Genomic DNA, 26550 nt, shown 5'->3' with positions numbered 1-26550 from the left:
CTGGCACCAGCGAGACAGCGCATCCCTGGGTCGGCTCCATCGTCGTTGACCTAGTCGTCGTCGCTGCTGCAGCCTCCAGCTCCCAGGTCTTCACTGCACTAACGGACACCTCCGAACTGGAACTGCCGCTGCCGAGCCTTCCAGGCGCCCACGTCCACACTGCGCAGGCGCTATGGGGCGGAGCCTAGCGCAGCTCACCTGGAGACAGAAGATTGACAGCGGGTCTGGGCAGCCACGCCCCCAGCGGTAATGGCGGCAGTGGAACCGGCCGCAGCGGAGCCCACGGCAGCATCGTGAGCGGCGGCAGCGGCGGCGGCGGCGGCGGCGGCAGCGACCGACGGGGGACACTGGTGAGGGGAACGGCGCGGCGGAGCAGGTAGGGCCCGGGTAAGGGGTACTATAGGTATTTGGTAGTGTCAATGACTTGCTGTTCAGCTTTCAGAAGATTATACAATTTATAGTTCTTTTCAAGGAAAGGTATTTTACACTTTTTCACTATTAAAGTAACAGAAATACATTTCAGGGAATCTGAGAGTACGAATGTCTGTAATTTCACAGCATTCTAATGTGGCTATTCTAGGATTTCACCATATTCTGCTTATTTCTTTCTCACCTTTTCCTTTATATATTTTTAATAGTTTTATTTCTTGCTTTAAAAAGAACACCTTTACTCAGAATTTTTCATACCTTAGAAGTCATAAATTTTAATTTACAGTCTTAAACATGCAGTTGTACAGACATCACCACAATCCAGTTTTAGAACACTTCCATCAACTCGGAAATTTTCCTTGTGCCCATTTGTATTTGATCCGTCTTCCTACCCCCAAGCCACAGGCAGCCACTGATCGATTTTTTTATAGTTTTTAATCTTTTCTAGATGTTTTATATAAATGGAATCCTATAATATGTAGTCTTTTGTGTCTGGCTCCTTTCCCTTAGCATATTTTTAAGGTTTATCCATGTTGTATTCCATGTCTGTAGTTTGTTCCTTTGTACTGCTCAGTAGTGCATTGTATGGATATGTCACATTTTGTTTCTCCATATATTTTCCTTTCTCTCGGATAGATACCAGGAGTGGAATTTCTAGATTGCGTATGTTTAACTTTCTAAGAAACTGCCAAACTCTTTTCCAAAGTGGCTGTACCGTTTTCCATTCCCACCAGCTGTATATAAGGGTTCCAGTTTCTCTGTATCCTCATCTGCACTTGATATTATCTGCCTTTGTTACAGCCATTTTCGTGGGTGTGAGGTGGTGTCTCATTGGATTTTTATGTGTTTCCTTAATGACTAATGATGTTGATTATCTTTTCACATGCCTATTTGCCACTATTCATATATCTTCTTTGGTGAAGGGTCTATCCAAATTTTTTGCCCCCCCCCCACGCTTTTTTAATTGGGGTGAGATTCACATAGCATAAAATCAATTATTTTAAAGTAAACAATTAAGTGGCATTTACTCCATTCCCAATATTGTGTAACTACCCACCTCTTTCTAGTTCAAAAACAATTTTATCATTCCGAAGGGAAACCCCTATTTCTTGCTTTTTAGCCTAACAACATATTTCCTAAGTACTTTCCTATGTCTTTAAAGTCTCTTTATAAACATCCAATAAATACACCATTTTGCTTAACTGAAAATACCATTGATGAACATTTTTGGGCAAATCTTATTCTTTAGTTAGATTCTGTTTTACTGGGAATCTAACAGTTTATAAAACCTCTCAGCCTTAGTGCCTTTTTTACTTAATAGCCCTGTATAAGAATTAAGGTGGAACACAAAAAACTGGACAAAACAAAGGATACAAAATAAGGGTACATAGATTAGCTTTGGTTGGTGACATTGTTACCATGAAGAGTTATCAGGTTAACAACGTGTTCTTATGTTGTTGCGTGTAAAAAATGTTAGATATACAGAAGTGTGAAACACATTTATAAGTGCAATTGGTGAACTCATGTTTATTTTCAGACAGTGTTTTTCCTGGGAGGCACCTAGCAAATTCTTTTGATGTTGAAATGCTTTCAGACCTTTTCATCCTTTTTTTTTTTTTTTTTTTTGGTGTGGTGAACATGAAGAGGGTGTAGAATAGTAATTGACATTTTTCGTATATAAAGATAATGAGATACTTAGTTTTACGTTATTTTCTCAGGATATAAGTGTTTGGCCTTCTCTGTATTTGCTCACTGAATGCCTCTTTTCCTCAAGTAGTCCATTGTCTAAGAGCCACTGGTTAGGATCTTCTAAGCATTTTGCTGCTGTAGTTTCTATATACTGTTAGGCTTTTGAAGCAGATAATTTTTTTTAAATAGAAGAGTGCTTTTTAAAATTGAGCTATAATTTACATCCCATTATGTTCAGCCATTTAAAATATACAATTTAGTGATTTTAAGTTATTCAAAAAGTTCTGCAAACGTCACTATTATCTAATTTCAGGACATTTTCATCACCCCAAAAGGAAACCCATTTAGCAGTCACTTCCCATGTCTCCCCTTTCCCAGCCGCTGGTAACCACTAATCTACTTTCTTTCTTTATGGACTTTGAAGCAAATAATTTTGATTAATCTGATTTTATTTATTTTGTTAGGTAGATGTTTCTTGTAGAAAGAATTTGCAAGTTAAGAAAAATTGTGGACTCATAGAATATCTGTTGCAAAGCTTGGTTAGACTAAACTCTGAAGCAAGTCTCCAACTGTTATCCCTGGAAGTAGTCAACTTCATCTGAATGGATTTTTCTTTATTAGTAAAATAATAGAAGAACTTGATTCTAGAAAGACTGCAATCCTCAGTATAGAATATCCTCAAAAGGTTAAAGAATTCTGGAATTTAACTTTTTATTTAAATACTAAATTGATTTTTACTTCTCCATTAAAGAAGTAAAGATATCTGTATTCTTTTTCAAGTAAAACCTTTTATGTGTGAAATGTGAATGAATTCAGTTTCCACCCCCCTAGAATAAACAGGGCTATTGAATATGTGTTCTTTTTTTTTTTAATTCCCCAGACACACAGTGGATCTGTATGGCGTGTGACATGGGCACATCCTGAATTCGGACAGGTTTTGGCTTCCTGTTCTTTTGACCGAACAGCTGCTGTGTGGGAAGAAATAGTAGGAGAATCAAATGATAAACTGCGAGGACAGAGTCACTGGGTGAGACATTTGTTAGTATTCTGAGGGTGGGGAGGAGGAGATGTGAGCAGCCAGGGAGCATTAGTGTCATAACACCGTGCTCTAACCAACATAGCTAACAGGCCAGCAGGAGCATTAGTCCTTCTAAGAATACCTCAGGCACTTGCTAAAATGTTACCATTCCCCTCTATATTTACCAGTTCCACTTTTCTTTTTTCCATATTTTCCTCATACTTGTCTTTTAGTTTTGTCTTGGGCCTGAAGTGGTACTCGGGAGCACCCATGGCATTGTTTAATTGTAACTTTCATGATGAATCCAGAGTATTTACTTTGTATATGATTTTATATACTATATGTTTTATATGATATTAATGTATGATTTATTTATTCCTTTTTTTAACTTTTTTGCCTTTTTCTTTTTTGTCTTGTTTTTTCTGGTTTGTTTTTGGTGGCTGGCTGTACAGGGATCTGAACCCTTGATGTTGGTGTATATGATCATAAGGATATGGTTTTAGAGTACCCTCTCAAATCCTTTAAAAACTTGCTCTGTTTTGTTTTCTTTTGCTTTCTTACAAAATGCGCTCTCCTTTATCTGCGCCTACTTTAAGCTCTAGCTCTGCCCTCATTGCTTGTTTGAGTTTGGGCAAGAACACACGTTGTGTGCTGCTCAAGTTCCTCCTCTGTGAGTGAGAGAACCGAGCTAGGTGATCTTTAAGACCTTTCCAGTGTGTTCATTTTAAGATTTTATCATCCATATGCTTGTTCTTTCCCTCTGTCATTAGTTTTTTGTAATAATCATACACATGGTATAAAATCCAAAAGTGACAAAATGGTGCACACAGAAAATGCTCTCCTTCCCTCACCACCTTGGTCTCTCCCTAGAGGCAGCCGCTACTGCAGCTTTTTGTGTGTTCTTCTGGAATGTTTTCTTCTCCCCCCTTTTCCTCCCATTTCCCCACTAATGCATTTTTTTTTATTGCTGTAAATATATCTAATATAATAGTCATCATTTTAACTGTTTATTTATTTTGGCATCGGGCTGGTACTGGGGATCCAAGCCATTGACCCTGGTGTTATAACACTGTGCTCTAACCAACCGAGCTAACCAGCACACCCCAATTTTAACTATTTGTAAGTGGTGTACTTCAGTGGCATGAATTACATTCACAATGCAATGTACCCATCACTGTTATCTATACCCAGAAGTCCTTATCATCCCCAACATAAACTCTGTGACATTAAATAATACCTCCCTTTTCCCCCTCCCCATAACCCCTGGTAACCTCTACTGTACTTTGTCTATTAACTTGTCTATTCTAGGTATTTGTGTTGAGTGGAATCATACAGTAATTGACCTTTTGTGACTGACTTATTTCACTAAGCAAAATGTTTTCAAGGTCCATCCATGTTCATATATCATGTTCATGTATCAAGCATACATCAAGTTCATTCCTTTTTATAGCTAAATAATACTTCATAGTGTGTATGTATACCACGTTTTGCTTATCTGTTCATTTGTAGGTGGCCATTTGGGTGGTTTCCACTTTTTGGCTATTGTTAGGAACACTGCTATAAGCACTGGTGTACAGATACCTGTTTGAAAGCCTACTTTCAGTTCTTTTGGATATATATCTAGGAGTGGAATTGCTGGCTCATATGGTGGTTTCATGTTTAACTTTTTGAGGTACCGTCAAACTGTTTTCCACAGAGACCGTACCATCTTTCATTCCCACCAACAATACACAAGGGTTCCAATTTTTCCACATTTTTGTCAACACATGATATTTTCTAGTTTTTTTGTTATAGCCGTCCTAGAGGGCATGAAGTGGTATCTCACTGTGGTTTTGATTCGCATTTCCCTAATGATTAACAAGGTTGAGTATCTTTTCATGGGGCTATTGGCCAATTGCTTGTCTTCCTTGAGGAAATGTTCATTCAAGTCCTTTGCCCATGTTTTTATCAGGTTGTTATTTGTTGTTGTTGAGTTGTGGGAGTTCTTTATATATTCTGGATATTGATCCCTTATCAGATACATGGTTTGCAAATATTTTCTCTTAGTCTGTGGGTTGTCTTTTGTTTGTTTTTGTTTCCGGCAGCTGGCCAGTACAGGGATCAAACCCTGGACCTTGGTGTTATCAGTACCATGCTATAGCCAGCTGAGCTAACTGGCCAGCCCTGTAGTGTCCTTTGATGCACAAAATTTTTAAGTTTTGATGAAGTCCAGTTTATTTATTTTTTCTTCTGTTTCCTGTGCTTTTGGGGTCATATCCAAGGAATAATTGTCAAATTTACTGTCATGAAGACTTTCCCTGAGGTTTTCTTCGAGAGTTTTATAGTTTTAGTTCTTAGTTTAGGTTTTTGATCCCTTTTGAGTTAATTTTTGTATATGGTATAAGCTGAAGGTCCAAATTCATTCATTTGCACATGCATATCCAGCTTTCTCAGCACCATTTATTGAAAAGACTGTCCTTTCCCCATTGAATAGTCTTGGCACCCTTGTTGAAAATTAATTGACCATACATGGAGGATTTATTTCTAGACTATTCTATTCTACTGGTTTTCTTATGACAATACCACACTATTTTAATTACCATAGCTTTCTAGCTTGAATGCTATTCATACTATTTTACAACTCTTTTCTTACAGGGGAAGGAGTTGGTCTGATTGCCTTTGCACTGGGGCCTCCCTAAGACAAACAGCTGCTTAAGGAGAGAAGGGAAATGTATACAATTAGAAGCAAATTTTCTGGCATCAGTCTGAGGTGTATCAGTTTTGTATACTATAGGGTGGGTTTAGGAGTGGTGGCGTATGGAGTTTTTCTTCTAATTTTAAGATGTTTATTGTATTAGTTAAATCAATTAGTTAAGTTAATACATTTATTTTTTCAACATTTGTGTTGATGTTACTTATTCAATGATGTTTGTAGAAAACAAGTTTGCTAAGATATTTGATGTTTATGTAATATTGGTCTTTTAATATTGAAACTCCTTGAGAAGTATTTTGGTAACCACAGGTAGTAAACTGTTGATTTTTAAATTTTATTGACATTTTCAGTCAAATATCGTCTTATCTGGGTACCAGAAAATAGCTTTTAAATGTGATGCTGGACTTCTGTGATCGGCACAGTGCCAGCTTCCTACCATTCACTATTAAACGCCTTCACTTAAAGGTCAAGAGTGGTGGTCTGAGTAGGACTAGCTAACTTTTTATGCTTAAAAGAAGAAGTTGCATGCCTTCCATTTGCTGTTAAAGGATTTAAATAAGTTTAATTTACTGCTTGCAGTGTGCTTTCTGTGACAAAACTGCCAAAATGAAAATTCTAACATTTTCTGTTTTTGTGACCGGTCTACTTGAGAGATTGCTTACATGATAAAGCTTAGGCTTTCTAAGGTAGACTGTCTTCTGCTTTAAAGGAGTAGTTGACTATAGCTCACTAGTTTGTTAGCAGTTGCCAGCTGTGTGCAGTATTCTGCCATGTGCTTTGTAGGAAATTGAGGCCCAGACAGATTTTAAATAATTTATTCAGGATTATGTACCAGTAAGTGGCAGAGGAGTTTCTGTGTGGTTCTAGAGCCTGTGCTCATTCACTCTACCATGCTTTGTTTTTGTATGTGGTGGAATTGTTAACGTTTTTTTTTCAGGTTAAAAGGAAACTCTAGTGGTTAGCAGAACTTCTGTTACTGATGTGAAATTTGCTCCCAAGCATATGGGTCTTATGTTAGCAACCTGTTCAGCAGATGGTATAGTGAGAATATATGAGGCACCAGATGTTATGAATCTCAGCCAGTGGTCTCTGCAGCATGAGATCTCTTGTAAGCTAAGCTGTAGTTGTATTTCTTGGAACCCTTCAAGGTAAGCTTATATATCAAACTTCTGATAATATAATCCTAGTAAAACAAGCTAGTAACTTTTAGGCTAAGAATTCGATGGTTTCTTTTCTCAAAAATATATAGATATGTAGAGTTAAAAAAAAATACGTAGAATAAAAATTCCCCCTTTTCCACCCTGTCATGTCTTTTGTCTTCCTATTTCCACTCCATAGAGGAAGCCAAGCATTGTAAATATTTTGGTGTGAACCTTCTGGGTTCTATGCATATATAAATAAATATTTAATGTATCCATAAACACATATATGTGCAAATACAACCAGATACATACGAACACATAGAGGTAGACACAAAACACAGAGATATGTATAAACACACATATTTTCCTTCCTTACAATTTGCTTTTTTCACTTACAAATACATTGTAAGCACTTACAAATCCATATCTTAGTATCTCTAGCCCCACCTCATTTTTTTAACTGCTATATAGAGTGTGATTGTAGGAATATACCATAGTTGTTTTTTATTAAACTATGGGGATCCGAACCCTCGACCTTGGTATTATCAGTACCACACTCTAACCAACTGAGCTAACTGGCCAGCTCCTCTATTAAACTATTTTTTAAAAATTCTAAGAATCACTTGGTAAAGAAAAAAATTCAAATAATCTAGAAGAATATAAAATGAAAGGTAAAAGTTCTCTTACCCTCTCAAAACAAATGTCAGTAGTAGTTCTATTTTTAGTGGTCACTATTTTATTTTATTTATTTTATTTTAAAATTAAATTTGATTTAATTTAATTTTATCTTTTAATTTTACTTTATTTTCTTCTATTTTACGGCTGCCTGGTACAGGGATTGAACCCTGGATTTTGGTGTTATCAGCACCATGCTCTAACCAACTGAGCTAACTGGCCAGATCCTATTATATTTTTAAATGATTTATTTATACCTCTGGTTCTTGCTGTGTTGTCTTTAAACAGTATTCGTACTCATTGAAATGAAAGATGAATATAATGCATTTATAAAACTTTGTACCTCCCAAGATATGACTAGATAGATATTTGTGGTAATGTTGATAGTTGTTTTAGTTAAGTTGAAAATTATTATAATTTCAACTAATATATTTATATCTCCACTTACAGATTTATCAATTTTTCGACTATATATTGACCCCCCCTTTTTCCTGAAAAATGAGGAAATAGCTTATTTTGCTTCTACTTCACATTGATCCTTCCATTTCCTAATTTTGATGATGTTGCTTGCACACTGGCAAGATTTACGATCTTTATGTTTCATTTCTGTAAACATGTAATATATATATATAAGTATTTTTGTCTTCTGACTACAAGTTGATTCAAAAAATTAAGAAGCAGCCAGATTCACATTATTAGATTCTGTAAATATTCATTGTTGGTGCAAGTATTATCTATTTCATGAAAACTTTGTTGTTTATGCAGAATAATTTGATGTTACCCTCTGATAGATGCTCTGTTTTCTTTCTTGATTCTTTTACTTCTGGCTTATACTTAGCTGTCACAAGTTTCATGTTCTTTTTTAATTTTAATTTTATTGTAAAATAACTGATTATTCATATTTGTGGGGTATTGTTGCGTATCAGTACCTGTGTACAATGTGTGATGATAATCATGTTGTCTTTAATCTTTTTTTTATTTCAGTGGCACACTCTACAAGTAATTTTTTCCCGTATGGGTTGGATGGCGAACTTTGAATTCTAGCATACCTGAACATGTTTTAATTTTAGCCCAGGCTAGTTTTCGAGTTCTAAGTACAAACTGAGTTCTAACTTCAAAGATATTATTCTTGTATCTTTTTAACTTTGGGTTATGTTAATGAGAAGTCTGAGGTTGGTCTGATGCTGGTTCTTTTGCAGGTAGCTTGTTCTTTCTGAAAGGTTTTAGAATTTTGTCTCATTACTTTGAGTTCTGTTCCAAGTGTTGAGTTCTGTTACCTAGTTTGTGTTTGTCATTTTGACACTTTTTATGATGGCTTTTGATAGTTGATGTAACTGAATTATAATGTAGCCCCATCTATCAGTCTTTCCTTTATTGTTAGAATGCTTTTTGTGTTTTATTTTTTGAGCGATTTTTCCCCTCCTTGATGCTGTCAAGTGTATTCTGAAAGGTTTTTGGTTTTGCCTTTCACGTTTAGGTAATTAAACCTTCTGGAATTGCTTTGTAGGGTTTGAGGTAGAAAAATTCCTAGATTTAGATTTAACCAGGATGTTTCTATGGTTTTTTGTTTGTTTGTTTGTTTTAAGTTTTTCTTATTAGGGAAAATTTCAGATCCACCAAAAGTAAATAACAGAAGTACAATGGACAGACCCTCATATCCATCACTCACTTATATCAAGTCAAGTCACTTGTTTCATCTCTACAAGTATCCTCATTGCCCTCCCTCCAGAAAAACAACAAACAAACAAAAACAAAACCTGGATTATTCTGAAACAGGTCCGGATATATACTATTACATGCTGATCTTTTTTGATAAGTTTTGCTTGGCACTTACTGGTCTCTTTCAAAATGAAGGTTCTTGTCTCAAATTGGGGATATTCAGTGATGCTTTGATAACTTCCATCATCTCTACTCTGTCTTTCTGAAACTCATATTTGATTATTTCTAGATTTACTTTCCTTTTTGTTCCCCCTGGATTTACTTCCCAGTTCTTTAAAATTGTTTGGAGATTTACTACTTTGATCTCCAGCTTGTTCTCCAGATATACATTTTATCCCATCATTGAATTTTGGGGTGAATGTCAGTCATTTTTAATTGTTAAGAAGTCTTCTTTTCTCTGATTACTCCTTTTTTTATACAAATCAGTTTCTGTTACATGGATACAATATTTCCCTGAGGATTCTAATTAAAATTTATTTCCATTTTTTCCCAGAACTACAATCAGTTCTCATAATTTGTAGTAGTCGTGTTCTGTACAGTTGATGTGGGCACGGAATTAGCTAACACTGCAGACTGAATTGCTCGTGAGGAAAGATAGTGTTAGGTGCCCCGTCACAACATTTTCATCAACTGCATATAAAGCATAACCTTGTTTTCTGTTTCTGTTTAAGGACAACTTATCTAGTATATGAGGGTACTTCAGAAAGTACATGGAAAGATTATTATCTTGTATTCTATTTTTCCACAGACTTTTTGAAGTTCCCTCGTATATTGTCGATTCATTAACATTGAATTCATGTCCAATAGCGCTATACCTCATGCCTCAGCAGAGCTTTTGAACACATGCTTTCTCCGTAAGGCACAGCACAGTCTTGTGCTGAGGAATACACGTGAGAGTATTTCCACACTATGCTCGGGGCCATTTTAAATGGCAAAATCACCAACAAAAAGCACAAAATGGGAAAAGTGTGGCACTAAGTAGGGTGTGAAGTGGGCCCTTACTCACAGTATGAGAGCTGAGGGTAAAGGACGAGCGTCACTGTGTCACCTCGGCTGGCAACGTGTGCATCAGGAAACTCAGGGTTTTTGCAGAGCTGCTCTGTGCATGGTGGTGAATGACATGAAAGCCTGCAAGTGTTAGGTTTTATGCTTACAAATAAATTTTAGGCCAGTTTACAAATACAGAATCTGTAAATAAGGAGGATCGGCTGTATCTCTTTTCTCGAAGATCAGTTGTTCTTTCTGTACACCCTGGTCTTTATCTTCTGTGCCCCTTGTTTTCCTTAAGTGTCTGTCAGTCTTTGATTATCTATTTATATTTATGAACAGGGGACTTTTATGGCTAGTAGAGAAAACTGGTGCTGGTTTTCTTCTTCTTACGTGCTCTTTCGTCTTCACAGTTCGCCCTGTTAACTAGGAAGGCTGACTGAGTTTGGTCCGTGTAGGTGCAGGGGCTGACAGGAGGCTTTCTTGTGGAGTTTGTGTATCCAGAGCAGTCTAGCAGGCTGGGTACCCTATTGCCAAAGAAAGGGGGACTTTGCTTTGGGGATGGAACACTTCAGTGTGTTTTGTTCCTCCTTGCCTCTCTCCCTGCCAGTTTTGGAGCATGTACTGCTTTATTTCAACTTCTAACCATCTCACTAGGATCCTTCCTCAGACTGTTTAACCTAGAGCAGGGTCAGCTGCTAGCTGTCCCTGGTTCCCTGAATTCTGTTATTTAAATAGATTACTTCGTAATAGCCCTGTGACTCATTTCTTTTCTTTGCATTTATTAATTGGAGGTTGGAGTTTCTGGAATTTTCTACCCCTGATGGTGGTGTGGACCACTTTTGCCTTTGCATTTTCTCTCTCATTCAGATCTCCTCCTGTTTCCTATCTTCCTGGGATTCCTCCAAAAATCTTGATGTCTGATGGCACACTTTCTTGACTTCTAGCACTGTTATGGTATTATTTTTTCATCATTTCAGTGGAACCTTAGGAGGGAGGAGAAGGAGACACAGGTGACCTGTTTACATTATTTAGTCAGAAAGCTAGATGGTTTTCTCACTGTTTAGTTGTGAATTATATTTAGAAAGTGGTTTAAATGTGAACATCTTGTTGCTGGTCATACAAATGAAGTAATCCTCAATTCAGGTTGTTATCTGAACATTTCATAATTTGATTTAAAGATGTTTTTTAAAAATTTATGTTTTTAAAATATTTAGTTTTTAGTAATTTTACAATGTTACTATAAATATACTTTTGATCCTCATTTCAATATCTAATATCGTAAAATCAAAACATATTTGTAGTACATTGAAAAAAGAAAGTTTGTGGGATATGGAAACTACTGTGGGATTTACATCTATCTGAGTGGCCAGCAATTATTATAAATGACTTTTAATTTTATTTTATTACTGTGGCACTTTACAGTTTGCCTGGTAATTTTCTTAATTAGATGATCTGATCTAATTACCTAAAGCTTTAGAAATAAAGAACTGAAAATTCTTTTTTCAATTACCACATTTTGTTTTTAGCATTAAGGGTTAGTAGATCATAATATCAAGGTCAAAGTTTAAGCAAGGGTGACATGTTCACAGAGCTATTACCTAATCTGGATGAGGGAGGAAAAGAAAATCAATATCTAGGTAGTTAGGCATAGAAATGAAAAAGTCACTTCAGTAGAACCATTCATTCTCTTTTTTTTTTTTTTTTTTTTTGTCTTTTTCGTGACTGGCACTCAGCCAGTGAGTGCACTGGCCAGTCCCATATAGGATCCGAACCTGCGGCGGAGCGTCGCTGCGCTCCCAATGCCGCACTCTCTCAAGTGCGCCACGGGCTCGGCCCGAACCATTCATTCTCTTATTGCTTATCTTTAGCCTTTTGCAAAATGAGGTTGACCTCAAATGAATAATATATGGAGAGCAGGACTTCCTGAGGGGTAGTCTTTTCTACTTCTTTCTCCATCTGAGTTTCTTCTTTTTCTATAAAGCTCTTAAAACATTTTTGTCACAAAGTTGGTTACAATCAGGTTATTTTTTGTTTTGTAGTTAGTGACCAAATCTTTCAGGAGGAAAAACTGGTAAGACCTCTCAGGTATCTTTTTTTAATCTATTGAATACTTGAAACCTTTTCTTTTGGGAAAGAACTCCTTTCTATCTAAGCCATAAGAAAATGTTAAAAACCATCCAGAAGGACGGTATCCTCAGTTCTGTGTGTAACATTCTCAAGCAGGCACACTTGCAAGGTGTAGCTGTGTCAGGTGTATGACAGAGAACTAGTAGGGACAGGCTGACTTAGGTTGTCTGTCTGCTTGACTCCAGTTCTTTAATTCTCTGAATTAAATGTGTATTAACTTTATCATTACATAAACTACTTCTTACTCTCCATTTCCAGCTGTCGTGCTCATTCCCCCATGATAGCTGTAGGAAGTGATGACAATAGTCCAAGTGTGATGGCCAAGGTTCAGATTTTCGAATATAATGAGAACACCAGGTCAGTACTGCTTCTTTATTCATTAACTGAATTGTGTATCATTCATTACATGTTTACTGATTTCCTATGATATGCCAAGTTCTGTGCTAGACTCTGATAATTTAGGGCTGAATGATAAGGAGGAACAGATAGTTGATATCCCAGAGTCAATTTGCAGGGAAAACAAAAAATAATAGTAAAAAGGATGATGAATTTTATGATCTAGGAGAATCAGTGTTGAAGAGTTTATACCTGGGAGGACCTCATCTAGTTTTGGGGCAAAGGAGGTTCACCTAGAAGAAGACCTATAGGATAAGAAGTTGGCAAGACAAAGAGGGCAGAAGCACTCCAGGTGGACAAGATGTACCAACCTGTTTCTACTGTGTTTGGAAGAAAGTAGGCAGAAGGGAGTGTGGTGAGAAACAGGCAAGACTCATATCTGCAAGACCTAGCGTCCGTCGTTTCGATTTTATCTTACAGGTAATGTGAGCGGGGAATGATAGGATCAGAGAGTGGTTTAACTCTTCCATCGGTATGGAAAGTGTTGGGAGAGAACACGAGTAGATTCAGTGCAACAGTGTTGGTGAAATAGTCCAGGTGGGAAATTATAGTGGCTGTGGAATAGAATAGTGCCTGTGGGGATGGAGAGAAGTGAGAAATTTGAGAATAATTTAAGACGTGCTATCAATCGGATCTGATGATTGATTAGACGTGGGAGGTGAGGGGGAAGGGGAAGGGATCAAGATGATTCCAGGTTCTGGCTTAACAGTTTGATGGATAGCGTGTAATTTCTAGAGAAACAGGGCAGACTTGGGTAGAGTGTGGTAGCATGTGGAGATAAATTAATTTTGGTCACGTTGAGATATAGGTATGTGTAAACTCTGAGAGCCATAAGCACTGTGTCTGATATACAGACGGTCCCTGACTTAGGATGGTTCAACTTAATGATTTTCCAACTTTCCAATGGTGGGAAACCATCACAATTTTGACATAATGTACAGTATTCAGTAAATTACCCTAGATATTCAACACTTTATTATAAAATAGGCTTTGCGTTAGATGGTTTTGCTCAACTGTAAGTGTTTTGAGTACATTTAAGGTAGGCTAGGCTAAGCTATGATGTTTGGTAGGTTGGGTGAATTAAATGCATTTTGGACTTAGATATTTTCAACTTACGATAGGTTTTATCGGTACGTAACCCCATTGCAAATCAAGGAGCATCTGTACTCAGTCTTATGGAGGAAAGAGCATCCATCAGGTGATCAGGTGGGCTTCATAAGTGCTAGACAAAATTCTTGGATCTAGAAGTCAGGCCTTGCAAGAAGCAGAGGAGACGAACTGGTATAATTCCCATGGGCTCTTGTATTAGTCTGGTTCTGTTGCTTATAACAAAACACCTGGAACTGGGTGATTTGTAAAGAATTTTTATTGCTTACAGTTTCTCAGGCTGGGATGTCCAAAGTCCATCTGGTGGTGGCAGTGACAGTGACCCAGAGGTCTCACATTGCAAGATGGTGGAAGCAGAGAGAGCAGAGCAGAGAGAGACAGACTCTCCTCTTCGTTTAAATTCCTCAGAACTGTGCCCTTGACCACCATTTTTAATCCATTCACTACTGCATGGTCCTACAGTCCAATCACCTCTTCAAGGCTCTACCTTTCAATTACGATAATAGGATTTCCCACCCTCCTTACAGTCACAGTGGGGACTAAGTTTCTAATACATGAAACTTGGTGGACACAATTCAAGCTTCAGTGAATTTTGAGGGGACATAATTCAATCCACTACAGCTCTGCAATTCAGAATGTTACCACTTGGGTTTCTGAGGGGCTGTTATATCTTCTACCTTCCTGGGTTCTTGACTTCTTCTGAGAGGCGCTGTCTACAATTGTGCTGTTTTATAGAACTCGCTGAGGTGGTGGAAATAGTCTGTATCTGTGCCATGTAATGCAGTGGCCATTAGCTGCATGCAGCTATTGAAACTCAAAATGTGGCTGATGCAACTGAGGAACTGAATTTGTTAATTTATATTAATTTAAATTTAAATAGACACATGTGGCTAGTGCTACTATATTTGCCAGCATACTTCTAGAATTTAAGAACCTTCCTCTAGACCTTTTTGAGATTTTCATAGCCTTTTTAGCTATTAAAGTTATGAATCAAATTGGTAGCACGTTTTAAAGAGGCTTCATGAAGAATTAGTATTTTTAAAGTAATTTTCAAACTTAGCTGAACAGAATGAATACGGAGGCATAAATCCAAAACTTAAAAGGTGGACCATTTCTAAAAACATAAGAAAATAAAAGTACTTGATAAATAAGATTTGATTAAAAAGAAAGAACTTGCAGTTAGTTCTGAAAGCAAATACAGGCAAGTAGAAGTTACTTGACTACTTAAAATAATCCATTGTTAAAATAATCTCTGGTTGCATATGAATCACTTAAACAATAAATCCAGATTAGGGGATGGGTCCTCTGTATTGTCTCACGTAACAAGGAGCCAGGGGTGGAGCAGTTCTGGGGTTTGTTAAATGACTCCCTTGCTTGATGGTGACATCAGGGACCTACCTAAGTCTTTTCCATTTCTTTACTGTCATCCTTAGTATGTTGGTGACAGCTCCCTCTTATGATCATAAGAGGCTGCAGCAGTTCCAGGTTTCACATGCAGTTATTTCCTTTCATGTGTCTTTTTATATTGGGGAGAAAAAAACTTTTCTAGAGGCATATTAGCTGGCTTCTCATCAGTGTTGCTGGTCAGAATTGGATCATCCACTCATGCTTTAGCTGCCGGGGAGTCAGATAGCAAGTGTCTGGCATTTTCAGCATCTGAAATGTGGGGGGGGGAGGGCAGTGGAGTTGGGTAGGTAAGTGTCTGCGTGGACACGCACGTGTGTGATTGACTTAGGAAGTAATCTGACTTTTTCAGTTCGGCACTTTTTGTATTTCTTGGTGTTGGTTCTTTGAGTAAGAGTTGTTTGAAGGTTCTTATTTAGATTGAGCGTGTTCACATGGAGGCTATGTGATAGTGGACTACATAGCATCCAGTTATTAATACCTGTTTATTTTCTTGTAAGCAGTATCTCCATTTGGTGGTACACAGGAAACATTTGCTAAATTAACCAGTATTGGATATATTTATTTTTATTGGTGAGTGAAAATATTAAGACAGATCTAGACTTGATAATGATAATGCAAATGCCATTTCATATATATTATGAAATTTGAGTCTTAACAACCACCTTATGAGTAGGGTAGGCAGCTTTTATATTAGCACTATTTAACAAAGGAAGAAACTGAGACCAACAGAGTAAAATGGCCAGTCTAAGGTCAAATACAGGAGTCAGGACCAGAAATAGGTCTTTTTTGTTTATTCTCCTTGTTTACTCTCATTGTGGCTCTTATTCAGTTCCTGCAGATAGGAAAAACTTTAGAGAACCTTTATTAAAGTATAAAGCTTGTCTCAGGTAAGAAAAAAAAATCTCAATTTTTTCCAACATTTCATAAGCATCAGGGACTGTACTAAGAGCTGAAGATAAAAACGTGACTATACTGCAGTCTTGTACCTAAGGAGCTTACAGTCTTTAGGATATGAGCTCAATACAGTAAACTGCAGTAGATGCTAGGGTAGTAGCTTGTACCAGGTACAGTAGAGCAGAAAAGAGCTGTCACTTCTGCCTGAGAGGGCTATGAGAAGTGTTGGGTAGAAGTTGATGTTTGAGCCTCAGTCTTGAAAGATGGAGGGTGTTCTGCAGGCAGAGAGGAAGCAAGAGCAAAGATGTGGAGCAGATCCATCCTGGTGAGGTGTTAGATTGGGAGGATGGGTGGAAGAGAGGCATGCCAGCAGGCCAGGCAGAATTTGGAGAGTGCTGCAAGCACTCAAGTTTGGTGTACCTCCTATCACATTTGGACTTTTGAAGGGTCCTGTAGAGTTATATGGTTGTATTTACCTTTTAGGAAGTCGACCTTGGCAGCTGTGGGGAAGTGAGACTGAAAGCAGGGGAGTCAGAATTAATGTGGTAGCCCCACTGTGATAAAGAATGAGGATGTGCACTAAGGTAATGGGATGAAGAGGAGGGGACTTGTCTAGGGCTTGGAATTGACATGAGTGAGTTGCCAGTTGAAGAGCAAGTGAGTCCTTGGTTTCTGGCTTGTCTGACAGTCGTGCCATTTATTGAGATGGGGACTGCACAGAGCAGTGAATGAATGTGAATGGAGAGAGAGTTCACTTGGGACATACTTAGTTTGAGGTGCCTTTGGGGCATGCAGGTGGGAATCTCTAAAGGGCAGATGGATATGATGTCAAAGATTAGTTACCTGTTGCTGCATAACAGTATTATCACAAACTTAGTGGACTAAATAACACACATTTATTATCTTACAATGTCTGTGGCTCAGGAGTTAGGGCCTGACTGGGGAAGGCTCCACATTGGCGCTCAGCTGGTTGTTGGCAGCACTTATGTGTCCCCTCTCCCTAGGGGAGCTCATGGCATGGCAGCTGCTGCTTAAGGCCCACAGGGGTGCAACTTATAAGGCAGACAGCTGCTGCTTAAGGCCCACAGGGGTGCATCTTATAAGGCAGGCAGTGCCAGCTGTGCACTGTAGTCATGCAAATGTCGTCCCCTCACCTTTGCCATATTCCCTCCCCTGGTTAAGAAACAAGTCATGGGACCCACCCACACTTGCAGGACAAGACTCCACAAGGGTGTGATAGCAGGAGGTGGGGGTCATGGGTCACTTAGAGTCAGTACTGGTGTTATCCCCACTTTACAGAGAACTTCTTGCTCAAGGTCAAGTTTCAGCTGATAATGGATTTGGTGCAGATTGAAACACAGGCATTCAGACTGCAGTGTGTGCTCTTAACTAGCCCTCTCCTATTTCTGGCCTTTGGCAGACGGGGCTGGAGGTGATAGATATAGGAGTTATTTGTTTATAGGTAGTGAAACCTTGGGTGTAGAAACTTTAATGCCCATGTGAATCATCTGGGGATCCTGTTAAGATGCATATTCCGCTTCTGTAGGCCTGGGGTGGAGACCGAGGTCCTGCATTTCTCAGAAGTGCCCAGGCTGATGCGGACCATGCAGTAGAAGCAAGGATGTGCACAAGATTGTGTACAGTGATCGTACAGGGTGAGAAGAGGTCAAGGAGAGAACCAAGTTGGTAGGTATTTCAGAAAGAATATTGGGGTAAAGAAAAGATCAAGTACAGAATGCTGGAAACACCAATATCTTAGAGGAGGGTAGTGGAAAGGTGGGATGGGGACATCTCTCTGTCCCCCGTCCTACACACAGGGTTGCTTGCTTTAGTTCTGTTCATGATATTCAATTGAAGACATAGAACCTAATAGGAAACTCTGACCTGCCATCTCCTTTATTGTCCTCTTATTCTCTATTTCCAGACAAAGAAATAGAATTGTAAGAATGAATAGACTTTGGCATAGTTTCCTGTTATCATCACAAACTCAGTTCCTGTTTTTTATCAGCCTTACTTTTTTATTTATATTCAAATGCTTAGGAAATTCATTACCCTTTCCTTAAAAAAGATATTAATTGCAAATAAATCAAGACCTTTCTAATTAAATTTTTACTAAGCTGTTTTAAGCTGAACTTGTATTATCAAAGGAGGAAACCTGGGAGGTTATATTAGTTTCTTATGGCTACCATAACAAATGACCACAAACTGGGTGGCTTAACAGAAATTTACTCACTCACAGTTCTGGTGGGCAGAAATCTGAAATCAAGGTGTTGGTGGGGCTGTGCTTGCTCTGAAATCCTTGCCTCTTCCAGCTTTGTTGGCTCCAGGAGTTCCTTGGCTTGTGGCAACATAACTCCAGTCTCTGTCGCTGTGTTCACATGGCCTTCTCTGTGTCTCTGTTTTCTCCTCTTTTGTCTTTTATAAGGACACTGGACATTGGACATAGGCCGAACCTAAATCCAGAATGATCTCATCCTGAGATCATTAATCACATCTGCAAAGACACTTTTTCTGAATACGGTCACATTCACAAGTGCTGGGGGTTAGGACTTGGACGTATCTTTCTTGGGTCCTTTATTTTCAGCCCACTACAGAGGTAGGCACAGTTTGATTGTGAGCAGTATGAAAAAATTTTGAGGTACATTTATGTGTGGATTTTTGCAAAATCATTTCTGAAATTTTTAGTGTAAATTGTATGGTTTTTTTATTAGAAAATATGCAAAAGCTGAAACTCTTACGACAGTCACTGATCCTGTACATGATATTGCATTTGCTCCGAACTTGGGAAGATCTTTCCATATTCTAGCAATGGCAACCAAAGATGTGAAAATTTTTACATTAAAGCCTATGAGGTGAGCTTTGAAAACAATTATGAATTTGCAAATACTCTTGCTTTCTCATTATCTTTATGGGTGGAGGAGAGAGTAGAGGTAAGTAAGAGCTGAAGAATGAATTCTATTTTTTTTTTTTTTTTTGTCTTTTTCGTGACCGGCACTCAGCCAGTGAGCGCACCGGCCATTCCTATATAGGATCCGAACGCGCGGCGGGAGCGTTGCTGTGCTCCCAGCACTGCACTCTCCCGAGTGCGCCTCAGGGTTGGCCCAAGAGCTGAAGAATGAATTCTTTAATGAACATTTTATGTATAAATATATGACTTGGGATTGGGAATTGAGTAAAGAGAGGAGGTTTATATTCTCTTAATTGTGTTTACTTAGGTTAATACTAACAACTAATTAGATCTTCTGAATATAAGTGGTACTCTGTGGATGTTTAAATGAATAAGTGGCAGTCTACGTAGGGAAAACTAAATTAACATTGAGATGTTCCTGTAAATAACCTGTTTAGCTTTAATTTTGAATTGTGGGTTTCAGTTTTCTTTCCGTTTTTCCTCCTTGCGTCCTTCCATTCTTCTTTCCTGCCATCCTTCCTTTTTAAATTAATTATCATCTACTTTATTTCTCATCGTTGTTTATGGGAATAAAATCCTCTTTTGTTATTTCTTTCTTCCTTGAAACAGTCACTGAATATCACTTATGTGCTGGGATCACTACGGTCCTGGGGAGTCAAATGAAAATGACGTGGCCCAGCTCCAGGGCCAAGGGGTGGGTGGGGGGATTATTATAAAATAATGTGGTAAGTACACAAGACCATTTGTATTTTTTATTTAGAACAGCATATATATATATATATATATATATATATATATATAAATTTTCCTCAGAATTCCTCAGAAAATTATTTTTGTTAACAGAAAATTATTTTTATTAAGTTTCTGGTGGGCCAACGAAATATGAAATCCATATAGTGGCTCAGTTTGATCATCATAATTCTCAGGTCTGGCAAGTGAGTTGGAATATGACAGGAACAGTGCTGGCATCGTCAGGAGGTGACGGCTGTGTGAGACCGTGGAAAGGTAAGGGTTCAGTGAAGAGAGAATTGTTGCTTTATATTTCTACTTTAGCAATTTCACTGAAGAGTGTAAACTGAAATATTCTGAAAAAAAATGGTCTTTTACAGCTACTTTTAAATTAATATCGTAATTTGTGTTATTTTGAATATCAGTTTACCTAGTTCATAGCAGTTAATGACTAATTTAATTATTTTTAAGTCCTGTGTGGAACAAAGCACCTTTTAAAACTGAGGTAATTATAACAGAATATGCAGTGTCTGTAATAAAAAGATACCATTAACCGTATATGTAACTTGAGTGACTGCTCTACAAACTCAGGATCGGACTACAGATACCTCCTGTCTTATTAAAGAATTGCTTTAGATAACCAGTCCTGAACAGGAGAAAATCCAATTTCTCCCCACTTCCTCTCTCCAATTCCCCCAAACTCAAAAACCTTGGGGCCCTGATTCTGAAAGTTTCTTACAAGTGCTAGGCTGAGAGAGAACTCGATCTGGTCAGTTGACACTGATTGTGGTCCTTGTAGCTTGGTTCTGCACTTTTCCATGAATGTTTACGCATTGGGCAGAGGTGTCCATGATTTCTGTATCACCGCAGTACGTGGCGTCTCATACTGAGCATCCAAAATTATAGCTGTCTTAGTTCATGTACCCTGAGCAGTTATTGTTTTCCAAAGTGCAGTTTGGCTAAGCTGGAGGGCCTCCCAAATGCATATTAGGCTGTGGTAGAACCAGCCCAGACCGTCCTTTCCTCAGTGTAATTTGATTTTAAGAGCTTTGTTGTTCTTTTCCACCTCTGGGCCTTATGACCACCGAGCAGCATCCCAACAGGCTCCCTAACTTGGGTTTCCTGGGCTTATTGTCTCCAGTGACCAAATTTGCATTCAAAGAATTAGGGCCATTCTGAATAAACCACTCAAAGTCCAAGGGTTTAGTTACCTACATTCATTTGTGAAGACATCAGTCAGGCACCCACATAACTTATGCTTGCATTACCCAGAAGACAACTCCACTACCTTACATATATATGTAAGGACATTCATTATTATGAAGACAAAGATTTTATTTTGATATTAACTTCATAATGTGATAATGTGGTAGCTTAGAGAATGGTCTCTGCTAATAATTTATCTTGTAAAGAAGGGAAGTGGGTGGTAAAAGCTTTATGTTTTTTAAATTAGTAATTCTTTGAAAACTTAAAAAAATTGTTAAAACTGAGATAATACATACAGGTTGAGCATCCCTAATCTGAAAATCTGAAATCCAAAAGCTCCAAAATCCGAAACTTTGAGCACTGACAAGACGCCACAAAAAGAAAATTCCACATGTGACCCCATGTGACAGGTCGCAGTCAGAACGCAGGTGCATAACACACGGTTTATTCAGCCTATGCTTGTTTGTTGTTGAACAGCTGACACGGGTGTCCTGGTGATGCTACTGTGCTGCTTAGTTGCCCTGAACACCTTATTTTTTCACTGTATTAGTGGTATGTCATATTTTTTATTGTTAAATACTTATGTGTGAATAAGTGTAAGAAAATTATTGCTTGTGGGTAGCATATAAATTTAGAATCAGGAATTATGGTGATGCCAGACAACCGGACTGTCCACATGGTGGCTGAGATAGTGACACCTCTGCTTTCTAATGGTTCAGTGTACACAAACTTTGTTTCATGCACAAAATTATTTTAAAATATTGTGTAAAGTTACCTCAGGCTATGTATATATGGAATATATGAAACATAAATGAATTTGATGTTTAGACTTGGGTCCCCTCCCCAAAACATCTCATGATGTATATGCAAATATGCCAAAGTTGGAAAAAATCAAAATTTAAAACAATTTTGGTTCCAAGCATTTTGGACAAGGGATACTTAATCTGTATTTCATCTTAAAAAGGTCTTTAATGTTTATCCTGAAAGAAATGTAGCCCATAGCTTCTCTCTCATTTCTTTAATTGTAGTTTAAGGACACAGGTACAGATTTGTGCCCTTGCGCATAGGTATTAATCATGTTAATGTATTTGACCATTTTCTTTTCAGCTAATTATATGGACAATTGGAAGTGCACTGGTATTCTGAAGTAATGGAAGCCCAGTCAATGGGAGTTCTCAGCAGGGAAACTCAAATCTGTCCCTAGGTTCAAATATTCCAAATCTTCAAAATCCATTAAATGGATCTTCTGCTGGCAGGTAGGCTATTTTGTGGGAAAACTAGAAATTGTCTTCTTTTTAAATCATTCTGGTAGCAATACTGATGGCGGTTTATTTCATGAATTATAAGATAGAATGAAGAAATTCACATGTAATTATGACACTAGAATTTAAAAATTCACTTCGTTAGCTCTGTATTTGGCTTACTTGGTCCTAATATTTACAGGTAGGTTGTGAGGTCATTAAGCTAAATTATATTCTGAAATTTAGTGGCCTATTAGTAGAAATGTTTATAGCTTTGTTTAAGATTTTACTTTGCTTCTGCAGTGATGAGAGGAAGAAGAAATATGGCTTAATAGTGAGGGTTTTAGTCCTAGGTGAGCATTAGTGTTTTTTAGTGCTTATAGTGTGGCCTTTGCGTCAGGTCAAACTGAAATTTTAAATAAAATACATTAATTAAGGCTTTGTAGAAGAGAGTGAGTTAAATGATTTGGCTTTTGTGTTTAAAACTTTAATGGAGATTATAAGAGGAGATGACATCTGAGATCTTGATTTTCAGAATATTTAGCATAAGTTAGATTCTCGTTTATCGTAATAAAGAATATTTGGTGTGATTGAAAGAGTCATCCTCTTGTTTTCATACCCAAATTTCAAATATGTGGATTTGTAAGATAAAATTATTTTAATATGCTTTTGTGAATAATTTGGAAAATGATTCAGGAAGCTTCAAACACAGCCTTAACCTGTCCTGTGGTTGTCCTGTTGTCATCCTAAAGAAAAGAAAATTGTATTTAAAATTTCTTCAACTATCTTTATATTGTTATATTTTTATAAAGAAGTCCAACTATTTGATTTTGAGGTTTTAAGTATTTGCAACAAAACAATTTCAGGTTACATCAGATTATAAAGATGATTTCATGAAGCAAAGAATACTAGAGTTAATTTTTTTAAAAAATCTGGTTTTTGGTTATTACCTGTACTGCATATTTTCTTTTGTAAATAGCTTTGACATTTTGATCTGTATTCTTATTGTGCCAATAATCATCTGTGTTAGATCTGTGATGCATTTTCCCTTCTCCATTTGTATTATGTCCTTTAACAGAAAGCACGGCTGAGTACAAGCTAAATTGAGTAACTTTGCTGTTTTGCTGCTTGTTGCATGCACACAGCAACGGAAAGCAAGCTCCTTTTCCCCTTCCCCAGTGCCGTTTGACCTCTCTCAAGATACACCAGCAGCCTGCTTACTACTAAACGCAGTCCAAAAGGCCTTTAAAAACACAGTGTATATCAATTTTTGTACTAGTCAGTTTATTGACACTATTTGAAACTTTTGAAATGTAAATGGAGGGGCTTTTTGTTAAGACATTGTCACCAAAACAATTTTTTTTGAAATGTTCCTGAAACTAACTTGGGTTTAAAAATTAAAAGGGTTGTTACCATCCTTACATAAGTAGTTGGGAGAAGGGAAAATAACACTTTATTCCATTTGGGGAATATATTTCTTTTGTTTTTTAAAACAGCTAAAATGATGAATTTTTATAATTTTAATTTGAAGATTGAATAAATATTTTTCATAAAGATTGTTTTGAGGGCCATCTCCATGGCGCACTCGGGAGAGTGCAGCGCTGGTAGCGCCGAGGCCATGGGTTCGGATCCTCTACAGAAATGGCCGGTGCACTCACTGGCTGAGCGTGGTGTGGACCACACTGTGCCAAGGGTTGCAATTCCCTTACTGGTCAGAAAAAAAAAAATTGTTTTGAGTACTGATTTGTCTACCTTTTGTAGAATTGCTTTATACATGATATTATTCAGTACAAGTCTGTCCTTTGTTTGCAATATTTTAGAAATATTAGTAAAGGAGTAAATTAGTAAAGCAGTAGTAGTAAAATGAAAGTAATTTGACTGTACAGTTTGTAGCCAAGTTAAGCATATGGTATTGTTTAAACATTCATAATTTGTTAGTAAAATGAAAACACCTTTATAAGTTTTCAATTCATATTCACGAAAGAGAAAATATTCTAAAACACAGTTGTATATTTTTAATGGTGTGATTCCATGGCTTAAAGTTTCCTTCAAATCAAAATGGAAACATAAGAGAAGCAGTTAAAATTTTGCCAGAATTGTGCATGCAAATTAACTTCAACTTTCTATGTCTCAGGATTTTCTTAATTTAGTTGGCTGTTTCAGTTAGTTCATATCCTGTAAAGCTCTGACCTTGATGACAAAGCTGTAAATCTTTAAGTTTGCTATAATGCATGAGTATTATGGGTAAGTTATAAAATGGCAGAAGAATAACAGTAGGGCATAATAGTTCTTTGTATTCTTTTACTCAAAATTTGTGTAGCTATTCTAGGGTTTTTGAAGAAAGGTATGTTTGATGATGTGTTTCTTCCTACATATGTTGCAGTAGCCAGCCATACTGTGTCAAAGTATATTTGAATTGGTTCTCAGTGTCACGTATGCACTGGAAAAATGTGTGCCTGTTGCTGCTATAAATGAAGCATTGCTTAAAATAAAGCTCATTAGATTTATAAATTTTCAGAATAGCATCAAATGTGTTTTTGAGAGATGAGAAAATGTTCTAAATTTATAAAATTAATGTCTTTCTTTGTAACATTCATACTGATAATTTTTTTTGACATTTTAAATTTAACAGACTGTATTTCTTTCTTTCAAATTTCTATACCTGCTTAAGCAATCTTGCTTTGAGTAAGGGTCTTGATTTGTGCTATTATGTTTTGTTAGTTTTGGCATGAATATACTAAAGCTTTTTCTTTCCAGCATGTGTTTTCTCCTCTTTGGTTCTCTTTGTATTTACTACTTTTCTCTTTTTCTTGCTTTTTTTCCTTTCCCCCCTGTTGGTTTTGTTTTGTTTTGGTGTTTTGTTCCTGTCTTCATTGTTTCAGGTATTTCTTTACCCCTCTGGATTCCCCACGGGCTGTATGGAGATGGTCCAGTCATACCCAGCTCCTTCCTCCTCCTCCTCCTCTGGTAGAGCACTCTTGCGATGCTGACACTGCCAGCCTCCCGTATCCTCACCCTTGCAGACAATACCTCTCTCAGCCTCTTAATCCCCTACCTGAGAATGAAGGGGTTTAAAACACTGATTTAACATTTAAAGAATTCATTCAAATGCTTGTAAATCCTTTCATTCCTGGCTGCTTTTTGTTTTTCTTCATTTTCTTTCAGAAGATTTTTCTAATTTAGGGTGTGTCTTGCATGTGTTACAACCAGAACATAATGTTTGGAACTTAAACCTGTTTGTGCATCTGCATCAAAGGAACATTTACTTCACCTTTGATGAAATGAGAAACATACAAGTAACATTAACTGTGGAAGTTACACATAGTAGCTGACTTCAAAGTGCCTCTTTTGTAAATTTTATTTTGAACTGTTATCATAATCTTAAGTTTCTTATGCTTTGTCATACTGGTTAACGTGGAAGTGTATCATTATGAAATTAAGTCTGCCTTTGAAACATTAAGAAATGTTTTAATTTTACAGGCTAATGTTGCAAGTAACTTGCATGTAAAATAAAGCATTCCTGTGTAAAAAACAGCAAAACATTATGGACTTTTTGGTCTTCTTTTTTTAAAAAGGAAATTGCCTTTTACTACTTGGAATTAATGTTTAAAACTTTTATAATTATTATCGAAGTAGGTTATTTAATAAAATATATTTTAAAAGACACGAACCTTTTGCCTTATCAAAATAGAATGTGTTTTATTTAAGATAGTTGGTAAGGCTTACTGTCCTTTTACTGAGTTGCAAAAACAAAAAAGCAACTCCAAACAAATAAATTAGGGGATGAACAAGTACTACATTTATTTAAAAGGTAGAAAGTCAGTATGTTGACTAACATCTAGAACTGATAGATTGTGACTTTCAATCTAAATAGTAAACATCAGAACATATTTGACAATAATTATGGTAAAATGGCTAAAATTGTGGGACTAGTAATATTCTTTTGGGCTCCTTTTTCTCAGGAATTGTCAAGGATGTACTCCTCAGGATTAGAGAGAGAGATGTATTTTGCATACCATTTCATGTCTATTAGTTAATCACATAGGTGACATAATTGTTATAACTATGTGTATTACAATTTTCAAAGACACCTTTCCTTGAATAGTGTCATACTCCCAGAGCTTCTTAACATTACGAAGGATAAATAGCTGATGGAATATATTCTATTAATTTTAATTCAA

At 37.1% G+C, this 26550-nt stretch overlaps 1 pseudogene; it reads left to right on the top strand.

Annotated features, from left to right (window-relative positions):
* Positions 1-250: 250 nt before the first annotated feature.
* LOC134362130 (nucleoporin SEH1-like) lies at positions 251-25911 on the top strand (annotated as a pseudogene).
* Positions 25912-26550: the final 639 nt, after the last annotated feature.

This window comes from Cynocephalus volans, chromosome 13, assembly GCF_027409185.1.
Source record: "Cynocephalus volans isolate mCynVol1 chromosome 13, mCynVol1.pri, whole genome shotgun sequence".
Taxonomy (NCBI): Eukaryota; Metazoa; Chordata; class Mammalia; order Dermoptera; family Cynocephalidae; genus Cynocephalus; species Cynocephalus volans.
The sequence above is the reverse complement of the archived record's forward strand: the minus strand, read 5'-3'. Positions and strand labels throughout refer to the sequence as shown.